General features: G+C 36.5%; 1 protein-coding gene and 1 non-coding gene across 2 annotated transcripts in view; both read right to left on the bottom strand.

The window, feature by feature from the left end:
• The window catches only part of DLG2 (discs large MAGUK scaffold protein 2), a 2,219,272-nt gene that overhangs the window by 1,983,266 nt on the left and 223,745 nt on the right, over positions 1–12,261 (bottom strand). The window lies entirely within an intron of this gene.
• Positions 9,287–9,358, bottom strand: TRNAC-ACA (transfer RNA cysteine (anticodon ACA)). The gene has a single exon. It is a non-coding gene; the product is annotated as a tRNA-Cys (tRNA).

Below are 12,261 nucleotides of genomic sequence, written 5' to 3'. Positions count from 1 at the left end.
AGATTGTTTATAGTCCAGCTGCCAAGATTTATAGATAACAAACCTGAAGCTCAGAGAAATTAAACACTTGTCTAAATTTTCAGAATTTATAAATATCAGAGGTACGCTAAGAATTCAGATCCATCCTACTCTTGATTCAGCATTTGTACTTCCATTAGATGCAGTCTCTCAATAAAAAAAATATATTTATTCATTCAATAGAAGCTGGTTGAGAAGCACAGAAATTATAGCAGTGAATGAAAAAAAGACAGATGCAGTCCCTACTCTAACGAAAAAGTGTGTTAGTCGCTCAGCCACATCTGACTCTTTATGACCCCATGGACTGTAGCTCGCCAGGCTCCTCTGTCCTTAGGATTCTCCAGGCAAGAATACTGGAGTGGGTAGCCATTCCCTTCTCCTGGGGATCTTCCTGACCCAGGGATCAAACCCAGGTCTCCCACATTACAGGTAGATTCATTACCATCTGAGCCACCAGGGATACCTAGATAGCTAAGAGCCTACATTCTAATGGAGCTTACATTCATATGTGAGAGCAAAAAAATACAAGAATCATATAAAATAAATTGATATATATGATATGCATCCAGTGGTGATAAGTGCTCTGGAAAAAATAAAATAGGGTAAAGGGATTAGGAATAAAAAAAATACTATTTTATATCAAGTGGTCAATCATGAGGTAAAATGTGGGCAGACATCTGAAGAAAGAAATGGAGGTAAGTCATATAATTATCCAGAGGTAAAGTATTTCAGGAAAAGAAAAGAGAAAAAGAAAACACGTTAGGAAAAGAATCCTTTATTGCTTGTTCAAGAGTCATCAAAATAGCCAGAGAGGCTACAGAGAGTTTTTAAGTCTAAAAAACTGGAATAACTGAGTTGCTGTTTATTAAAATGGAGACGACAGTGGGAGAAGCAAGTTTGGAGCAGAGCATGAAGGATGCAATATGAGACATGGTAAATTTCAGACGTACCATACTGGACTTCCATCAATAGCTATAGAAAATCTTTCTCTTTCTCTCCTCTCGTCCCTTTCTCTCTCTTTCTCTCTCTCACCTCCAGGGCTTTGACCTAATGTTAGCATTTGACCCTCTTTCCATCATAACCATCATTAACACTCTCCTAAAATAGCCAGCTGAAATATTAGCTCCAAAGGATCCCTTTGCTAACTAGGTAAAGTAGGGTAACATCTTGTGTTTCCCTTCAAAGTATTTGTGGCACATATAATTATTTGTTCAACTTCTGTCTCTCTGCCTGTTAGACTGTAAGCTCCATGAGGATAGCTTTATATCCCTGTCATCATTACACCCTTAACTCTTACTACACAGTGGGCATTCAGGATGTAGGCACTGAGTTGATTTTAATATCTATTTTAGCTTCACGATTTTTATGCAAAATTAAGGAAAGAATGAAAACATCTGATTACTGATGCATTATCATTTTTAAAACTCCAAAATCTAGATTTAAAAAAAAACAGTTTTAACAATTTCTAATATACTTTAAAAGTGCTGACTAAAGGAAAAAAGTACAAAAGGAACTTAGAAGTTTGTTTTATTTCTGAATAATGCAGGGCACAGAGAAATGATCTGTAAGGAACTGATGGTGTACCTGAAGAAGGAAGAAAAAAGAGAAGCAAAATTTTTTTATTTGTCATATTCTACTCAAATTCTTATACACAAACCCCTATTTCCACCAGGTGGTTTTCAACAATGTAAAAGCACTGTTCTTTCCCATGTATACTAGTATTACTACACCTAAAATAAATCACTGACAGGTAAGATGACAAAACATATTTTTTCTATATAAGACATGGAGCCTGTCTGCATTCAGCTTACAAGCTAGTATGTCCAAAAGATTTAAAACGAACACAAAAATAAACCCACAAAATTGGCAACTCACTTCATCTTCCAAGCTTGTAGGTTCTGCTTTCTGAAGATCTGAACCTAAATGTTAAGTATATTGCCAAGGTCTACAGACATGTGGCACTGGTTTCCACCAGGAAGCCACAAGCTCTTTTCCTAACAACGCTAATATCTCCAAATGTGCTAATAGATTTCTCATTAGAAGAGTCTGCTGCTCAAAAAATAAATAAATAAATAAGGCATATAAATACTTAATATATCTTTCTCTTGGAGAATAAAGATGCATATTCACTTCTAAAGATTTTGAAGACAATAAAACCTTTTAACTGTACTGAACCCACTGTTGCACAGAAAATGGATTCTTGTTCATAATTAACAATAAATCCATTTTCACACAAACCAGCTATTAAAATCTCATATGACACTCATGTGTATCCATAGGCTTTAAGAAATTCTGGCTTCAACTATAGCCATGATTTGCATAGTTTGACATACAAACTTTTATTTTCATCCTTTATTAAAATAAAGAAATAAATGAAAGGCAAAAATATAGCTATTCATTGAATCAACTGAAAAAATCTTGAATAGCTGAATAAGAGAGTAAGTCCTAAAGGCTAGGACACTGAAGTAAATAACACATACTGGCCTCAACTATTATTATTAACAGTTTAATTTATCCTGAATTTTATTTCCAAGCACAATTAAAATACATCTATATCACCCTTGGAGATATTCTGACTGATCTGGTATGCACCCTTCTGGATAATTATTTTCAAATATAGTGTTCATTATAATTACCTGGAATGGTCATTCAAAATGCAATTTCCTGGGATTTATACCAAAGTTACTGAATCACAATTCATCAGTGTAAGATTCAAGATTTTGCAATTAGCAAACAGCCTATGTGTCCACCAACAGAGGAATGGATAAAGAAGATGTAGTTATATATACATACAATGGAATACCACTCACCCATGAAGACTAATGAAAGTTTGCCATCTGCAACCACATATTAGTGAATACTACAAAAAGAAACAGATTCACAGCTATAGAGAACAGACTAGTAATGATCAGTAGGGAAAAGGAAGTGGGAGGGGTATATAGGGGTGGGAATTAAAAGAGTACCAACTATTATATATAAAACAAGCTACAAGAATATATTGTACAAACAGGGAATGTAGCCAATATTTTATAACTATAAATGAAGTACAACCATTAAAAATTATGAATCACTATATCATACATGTGTAACTTACATAATATTATACATTAACCATACTTCAAATTTTTAACACTAGAAACACCCTAGATGATTCAGGAAATTCTGTCTCTAAAACTTTAATCTCTTTGGGTCAAAACCATTATTTTAGGTGCTTTCAGATAACAGGAGTTGTCTCCTATCATAACTCCAGATTGTCTAAATCCACCTGCTTATGCTGATTAAGCTCAATAAAGGAGAAAGCCTAGATTAGCCATTCCAGATGTTTTACACTAAGAAGACAATATTTCCTCTAATATATTGGCTTCTTCTTACTCCATACATCCAAAACAAAAGAGAAAAAGTACCACTCTGATACTCTCTTTTAAATCATTGGCAAGAAACTACATGTCTTTTTTTTGCCATCAGAAGAGAGTATTTTTCCACTTTTAAAAGGAATTTAAGTTTCCCCTCCATAAAGTATCCATTCAGACTCTAGCTTTGATACTAATAGTTTAGGTTGCTTTTAGGAACTAAATTTCCATTTAGTCTCTGTCAAAAATACCTGCTGGAACAGTAGGAAATGTGTCCAAGCAGAATCTTCTATGCCTCCAATCCTACTACACTGTTTCATTCTGCTATTTTAACTCTACTATGTTAACTCTGAATACATTTTATTTCTCCTGTTTGATCCTTCTGTTTATCCTTTGATATACCCACCAGTGTGAGCATTTAGTATAAGATGAAGTGACAGTTGATCAGTTGTGCCCAGTCTTTGTAACCCCATGGACTGTAGCCCGCCAGGCTCCTCTGTCCATGGAATTCTCCAGGCAAGAATACTGGAGTAGGTTACCATTCCCTTCTCCAGAGGATCTTCCCAACCCAGGGATCCAACTCAGGTCTCCTGCATTTCAGGTAGATTATCATCTGAGCCACACACACTGATTAGTAGAATATGGAAAAACTGTATTAGCAACAAAATGAACTAAATCATTCTGAAGTAACTGAGAGAAATGGCTCTCAAGATTTGACTAAGAAATAAGTGCAAGTTATTTTCTAATTAATTTATCCAGTTACACACTACTACTGGTAAGAATAATTCAAAGAGCACAAAATTGACAATGGTTGAACTTCAAAAGGTAAACATTAGACTGCACAATATTTTTTTTTTTAGATTGCAAAATTTGAACTCAGTAAATTGTGCTTGTTAGAGACAGTGGCCCCAAAGGAAAGCTCACAACTGAAGGTATAATCTCATTGGGGGGAAAATAATTAATTTGCAATCAAAACATCTTTGAAAAGATAAGGTAAAAAAGATTTTGATGAGAAATTTTCAGTAGATAAAAATTTGAATTAAAAAATTAAAAGCTATTTAACTTAAGTATAGGACAGGTTGACTAAGATACCTTTTAAAAGAAAATTTTTCAGTATTGATTTAATTCTGACCAAAAAAACTTATAAATTACAACATAAAGTCAACATTATCTTTAAAGTCGGGATGTCAAATACTTACTGGGTTAAAATGTCAGGGTAAAAGCATCTTGCATCTATACACTAAATATTGCAATGAGTGTTTTTTAGAACAAAATGTCACAAGGTTTTAAAATAGAAACTTAAAATGATCTAATTGAGCATGCAGTTCCATATGGCAGAATGAGTGCATTGACCTCTTCTTCCTTTGAAGACATCTTGAAATGAGAGTGTGAGTGTATGTGTGGAGAAAGGGAAATTTACATGTATAAGAAATGAAACTACATATATATACATACATATATGTGTGTGTATATATACATATATAGAGGGAAAAGAGAGAGGGAAATATATATATATATATATATAAATGGATAAGGAGTGAAGCTATATATACACATATATACAGAGAGGGGAGAGAAGGAATTTTATACACATACATGGATAAAAAATGAAACTACAACAATAACATAAAATAAGAATGAGAAATGGGGTCTACATTTCCTTCATCACTCTAAAACAGAAAGGAAGCTTTCATATCAGGCAGTAATTCAGATGAGAAGTCCAGAGAAATCTCTCAGTTTAGAATAGAAGAAGATGCTGGATAGAATTGTTTTAATTTTCTTATAAGTGTGTAAGAGTGAAAAAAAAAAAAATAGAAAACCTCAGAGGGTAGAAATGAAGAGGAAACAACAATTCAGAGAGGTAAACAAGCTCTGAGGTTGGTATTTATCACAGGGATAAACCTACCAATCCATGGTGGCCTAAGACTTAGATTTTTACAGAAGATACACTTGGGCCACATTCAAAGTGGAAAAGAAATATTGGTCCCTGAAAACATGACAGATAGGATTGAGACACTGGAACAAATACAAGACCATCCAAAGGCAATGAAAAACAATTAAAAATAACTCATAAGGGGAAGGAGATGGTGAGAAACCTGTATCCTTTGGTCTTAAATCTTAGATGGACGGGGAAAAAATGAGGGGAAAAAAAGATGTCCTTCTGGAGAATTCCTAAATGCAAGCCTACACTCATACTGGTTTGAGGCCAGAATTTATGCTACCCATATAAACTCAAAACTAAAAATGTAGCTTAAAGTGGTCCCAGCACTGTAAAGTCCCAAGAACTTGCAAAGAGCCAACTCACTGGAAAAGACACAGATGTTGGGAAAGATGAAGGGCAAGAGAAAGGGGTGGCAGAGGATGAGATGGTTAGGTAACATCACCAACTCAATGGACATGAGTTTGAGCAAACTCCTAGAGACAGAGAAGGACAGAAAAGCCTCGCATGCAAAGAGTTGGATACAACTTAGAGACTCAACAACAGGAACTGTCAGAAGAAAACACTAAAACCTCTTTGCAAGAATGCACCAACAAATCAGGCCTCAAATAATCTCTCCAAGGAATATGAGCTGACAATTATTTAAAAATCGCTAAAAACCTGTAAAAGCAGATGGCTAACAAACACATGAAAAGATGCTCAACATCACTCATTATCAGAGAAATGCAAATCAAACCACAGTGAGGTACCATTACACACCAGTCAGGATGGCTGCTATCCAAAAGTCTACAAGCAATAAATACTGGAGAGGGTGTAGAGAAAAGGGAACCCTCTTACACTGATGGTGGGAATACAAATTAGTACAGCCACTATGGAGAACAGTGTGGACATTCCTTAAAAAACTGGAAATAGAACTGCCATATGACCCAGCAATACCACTTCTGGGCATACACACCGAGGAAACCAGATCTGAAAGAGACACATACACCCCAATGCTCATCGCAGCACTGTTTGTAATAGCCAGGACATGGAAGCAACCTAGATGCCCATCAACAGATGAATGGATAAGGAAGCTATGGTACATATACACAATGGAATATTACTCAGCCATTAAGAAGAATTCATTTGGATCAGTTCTAATGAGATGGATGAAACTGGAGCCCATTATACAGAGTGAAGTAAGCCAGAAAGATAAAGACCAATACAGTATACTAATGCATATATATGGGATTTAAAAAGATGATAATGATAACCCTATATGCAAAACAGAAAAAGAGACACAGATGTACAGAACAGACTTCTGGACTCTGTGGGAGAAGGTGAGGGTGCGATGTTCTGAGAGAACAGCATTGAAACAAGTATACTATCAAGGGTGAAACAGATCACCAGCTCAGGTTGGATGCATGAGATGGGTGCTCAGGGCTGGTGCACGGGGAAGACCCAGAGGGATGGGATGGGGAGGGAGGCGGGAGGGGGGATCGGGATGGGGAACACGTGTGGATCCATGGCTGATTCATGTCAATGTATGGCAAAAATCACTACAATATTGTAAAGTAATTAGCCTCCAACTAATAAAAATAAATGAAAAAAAAACCAACAAAAAAGAAATGAAAAAATAAAATAAAAACCTGTAAAAGCAAATTACCATAAGCAAGAATCAGCAAAAACAACAAACTCCCAATGATTGTACAAATTCCACAAATATCAGGATTATTATGTGTAAACTATAGAATAATTTAAAAATTAAAGGAAGGGTAGAAAGCATAATGAAAAACAACAGCACTATCAAATGTGACCAGACAGATTTCCCAAGGGAACCAAATGGAATATCCACAAATATTACATATAATCATTAAAATTAAAAATAGAAGGCTAAATGACAGGTTGGATATAGCTGCAGAAATAATTAGTAACAGACAATAGAACTGAAAAAATTAACTAGAGTGAAACATAGAGTGGTAAGTATTAGAATGTATAAAAGATATTAAGAGACAGAACAATACATCAAATCAAAGTTCCTGACTCTACTCAATATTCTGTAATAATTTATATGAGACAAGAATCTTTTAAAAAAGGATGAATATATATATATATATAACTGAATTGCTTGCTCTATACCTGAAACTAACTCAATACTGTAAATCAACTATACTCCAATAAAATGTTTTAAATGAGATCAGAAACTTAAAAAAAAAAAATTGGAATTCCCAGAGTAGAAGATAGCAAGAATAAAAGAGATACACTGTTTGAAGAATTAATGGCAGAGAATGTTTCCCATAAATGCATCTTAAATGAAAATTATACTTGAGGGTTCATTCTAGGAGGGGAAAAAAAGGAATACAAAAGGGAATATGACATAAGACACAAGAAATAGCAATAGCCAAGTATTACCAGAACAGAGAAGCAAAAAAAAAAAAAAAGACAGATAAAAAGAATTTATCTCTCATAATAAAAGAGAATCCACTTGATCTTGACACTTAGAATACATTTATGTATAATTCTTTGCTCTTCAGCCTTAGAGGATCCAAACAAGACAATTTTCACAGTCACTTACATTAGTTGCTTTATTTCCTGTCCAGTTCAATGTAGTTAGGCTATTCACTTGTAGTAAGTTAGGTTAACTTGTTAGGTATGCCCCACTTTTAGACAGTTTCAGTTAGGCCACTTTACTTTTAACAAGGTTGCCTGTTTTCACTAACCTAAAGAAATCTGAGTGTTTCCCAGGTGGCTCAGTGGTAAAGAATCTGCCTGCAATGTGGGAGACCTGGGCTTGATCTCTGGGTCAGGAAGATCCCCTGGAGAAGGAAATGGCAACCCACTCCAGTACTCTTGCCTAGAAAATTCCATGGATGGAGGAACCTGGTGGGCTATAGTCCATGGGGTCGCAAAGAGTCGGACATGACTGAGCAACTTCACTTTCTTTCTTTCTTAACCTAGCAGAGTCTACATTTCCTCAGCTGGAAATAACCGTGAAAGTTACATCCCATGGCAAAAATCACTGCATGCATCTGTGACTCAGTAAAACACTCCATGAGACAAGACTATTTCCCTGGGTGACTGCTTTCAGAAATCCTTGGGAACAATTCCTTGAGAGCCCTTTTAACCAATACTCGGTCCCCACTTCAGCCAATTCAACTCTGTCACTATGTGTATTTCTTTTCATTCATACTGATTGCTACTGCCTCAAGATTCTTATCAATTTTTATACAACCTGAACATGGGAAGAAATTCTAGACAGCAATTGCAACTATCTGCAAATAACAACATAAACAAACTCACTATAACTCTCTTCAATACAGTGTGCTATTTTTTTTTTTTTTCCTCTCTGGGAAGGCAATCAGACCCGTCTATAACAAGAAAACTTAGAGAACTTAGGAACTTAGTTAACCGAGGAATGTTAGGAAACATGGCCCTGGATGGCTGCTCTGATGATGCATTTTTGTGAAAAAGTCTAGCCTTTTGATTCTGATCAAGCCTCTCTCTGAAATCTTGGATCACTCTCTCCAGTACAAGACCGGCTTTCTTCAAAGTTTATTACAACCATCATTCCTTCTTTTCTCAAACATCAACTGTCATACATTGAGTTATCTAGAAGAAAAATCTTAGAGAAGAACTATTATTGTTGTTCAGTAGCTAAGTCATCTCCAACTCTTCTGCGACCCCATGGACTATAGCCCACCAGGCTCTTTTGACCATGGAATTTCCCAGGTAAGAATACTGGAGTGGGTTGCCATTTCCTTTTCCAGGGGATCTTCCCAACCAAGGGATCAAACCCGTCTTCTGTATTGCAGTCAGACTCTTTACCACTGAGCCACCTGGGAAGACCAAGAGAAGGATTAGTACGTAAGTAAGTAAAGTCGCTCAGTCGTGTCTGACTCTTTGCGACCCCACGGACTGTAGCCTACCAGGCTCCTCCCATGGGATTTTCAAGGCAAGAATGAATATTGGAGTGGGTTGCCATTTCCTTCTCCAAAGGATCTTCCCCACCCAGGGATTGAACCCAGGTCTCCTGCATTGTAGGCAGACGCTTTACCATCTGAGCCACCAGGGAAGAGGAGGATTAGTGTCATACAATTTATTAAGTTCTTTGAGGAGTAACCAGTAGCAGATCAGAGAAACAAGATGGGGGATGGACAGGCACTGTGAGAGAACATGTTGGATTATCCCCTACCAGACAAACACGGGATGAGAGGAGGGCTTCAAGGTGAGCTGCTCAGACCCAAGGGTAATGGTTCTGAGAAGGTTGCAAGTGTGAGATATAAGCTCATTGAATCTGCATCAGATGCATGATGGGCACAAAAACCAAAATAATAGAAGAATTCCCAGATGACCTGTGTGGAGCAACAAGTCATCCACTTTTAGACCTCCAACATCTTGTATCCAGTAGATACTCAACAAAAATTAGCCAATAATGGTCAAACTATAATCAACCAAGTCTCAACTAACAAAAAATGGAACCCCTTAACTAACTTTTAAATCAACTTCCCAAAGATATAACTAGATAACACAATCAGATAGCATTTCAAATTTAACTGGCACTTGTAATATGTATGAGTACAACAATGTCCATAATACAGATATCTTCCTCTAAATAATCCTGAAAGGTTAAATGCGCCTCATAATATATTTTCATTTATTTCTACATAAATTAAGATGATATATGAGCTTCCTAAGAGAGCTTTGGTCTTAGAAATGTAAAACAAACTCTAAAATCTGTTAAACCAAAAAAAAAAAAAGAGAGAGAGAGAAATTTAAGTGAGGTTAGAGCCATGACCTGCACTTTATCAAGATAAAGCTGGCTACTGCACATAGGGTTTAAATAATCACAATTCTATCCTAGAATGTACTTCCAATTTCTATTCATAGCTCTCTTATACTTACAGTAAACTGGAGATCTATCTTCTTTATTGCCAAATTTGAAAAAAAAATAGATTAAAAAACAGTAAAATACTCTGACTCCTTCAGCTTATAAATAAATATAGTTTTAAAATTCTTGCATTCATTTGCAACCTGTATGCCCAAAAATTCAAATTAAAGGGACTATTAATTAAAATGACACCCCAAGGAAAGGCAGTATCAAGCCATTCACCAGAACTCTACTGATGTGTAAGTAAAAGCTTAAAACAAACAAACAAACAAAAAAATCTCTGCTCTCATAAGGGCCTTAAATTGTAGAGAGAGAACAAGTAAATCAGAATCTGGTTGTGGTTATTAAGGCTATAAGCAGTAAATTAAATTTTAGATATATTTAAAAATTGACCTCTACCTTCTTTTATGGACAGAGATGGTACACTTACCTATGCACTGTCAGTTTCCAGAACTTGTCACAGACCTGGTACATAGTGGTATCTCACTACATATTTCTTTAATCAATGCTATAAAAATCACATATCTGTTGAGTCACATTATATACAGGACTTTATTAGTCTTCTAATATAGAAGACTGAACATTTATTAAAGAGACAAGACAAACAGTACACACACACACGCACACAAAGGAAATAGTATCAAGCTTACAAGTATATATATACTCAAGTGCCATGTAGTATAATTCACATTTTAAAAGTCTAAGAAGGGACCTCCCTGGAGGTCCGGTGGTTAAGATTCTACCCGCCAATGCAGGGGACATGGGTTTAGTCCCTGGTCTAGGAACTAAGATCCCACATGCCAGGAGGCAACTAAGCCTCTGTTCCACACATGAGAAGCCCACACACCACAATTAGTAAAGCCTGTACACTGCTGAGTAGCTGCTATGCCATCACAGAAGCCACTGCCTCTCCACTAGAGAAAGTCCACATACCGCAATGAAGAGTCAGTGCAGCCAAAATAAGTCTAAGGAAAAATGGAAAAATATACATGCTAGAACTGTTCAGAGAGGCTTTATAGAAAGGAACTTGAAGACTTGTAGGGGAAGGAGAGGGTGGGATGAATTGATAGAGAAGCACTGAAACATATATATGACCATATGTAAAATAAACAGCCAGAGGGAATTTGCTGCATGATGCAGGGAGCTCAAACCTGGTGCTCTGTGACAACCTCAAGGAGTGGGATGGGGTGGGAGGTGTGTGGGGGTATGCATATGATGTGTGTGTGTTGTGTGTGGGGGTGTGTATGTGTGTGTGTGTTAGTCGCTCAGTCGTGTCCAACTCTTTGCTACCCCATGGAATCAAGCCCCAGAGGAAGGTTTGAGAGCGGGGGATTTATGAAAGTCCTATGTCTGATTCATGTTGATATATGGCAGAAACCAACACAATATTGTAAATCAATTATCCTCCAATTAAAAATAAACATTTTTTTAAAAAGAAAAAAAGAAAAAGGAACTTGAAGGGTGAACCAGATTTGGAATGAGAAGGAGGGATGATTTGAGAAGTCCATGGAAATGCTTAATTATGACCTACCAACTGGAAAGAGTATCCGTGCAATCTACCCTCCTCACTGCTACAAGAGTGATGTTTCTAAAGTACAAATATCTACACTTTTGGACACCCCCCCCCATCATTTTCCATCCTCACAACTCCTAGATTTGCCCTAATGCACCAAGATCATTTGCACCGAACCCTTCACTTTCCTCAAGCAGTACACGCCATCTGGAGAGTCTTTTCTCTTACCAAGTCATAGCACTAAGATCTCCTGGAGACTACACTGCAAGAATCAAGCCAAATATGCCTCATTAGTGAGACCTTTGCTTACCTTCCCACAGGAGATTTGACCCTGTCCCCAAGTGGCCCCTTAATATTCTGTCATTATCCTATTATAGCACCTATACTATGTCAGAGCATTAAACTGTCTAGAGGCGTATCTCATATTAGATCGCAAGCACCACAAGGATTCATTTTTTAATCTTAACAATGGAATATATAAGTGTTTATACAAGTGTTACTTACATATGTGCTTACAGATGTTTGATAAACAAAGAGATAACTGAAAGGAAAGTAACAGAGAGAAACAAGACTA

This window comes from Muntiacus reevesi, chromosome 5 (assembly GCF_963930625.1).
Source record: "Muntiacus reevesi chromosome 5, mMunRee1.1, whole genome shotgun sequence".
NCBI classification, from domain to species: Eukaryota; Metazoa; Chordata; class Mammalia; order Artiodactyla; family Cervidae; genus Muntiacus; species Muntiacus reevesi.
This window is presented reverse-complemented; position numbering and strand designations above follow the sequence as displayed.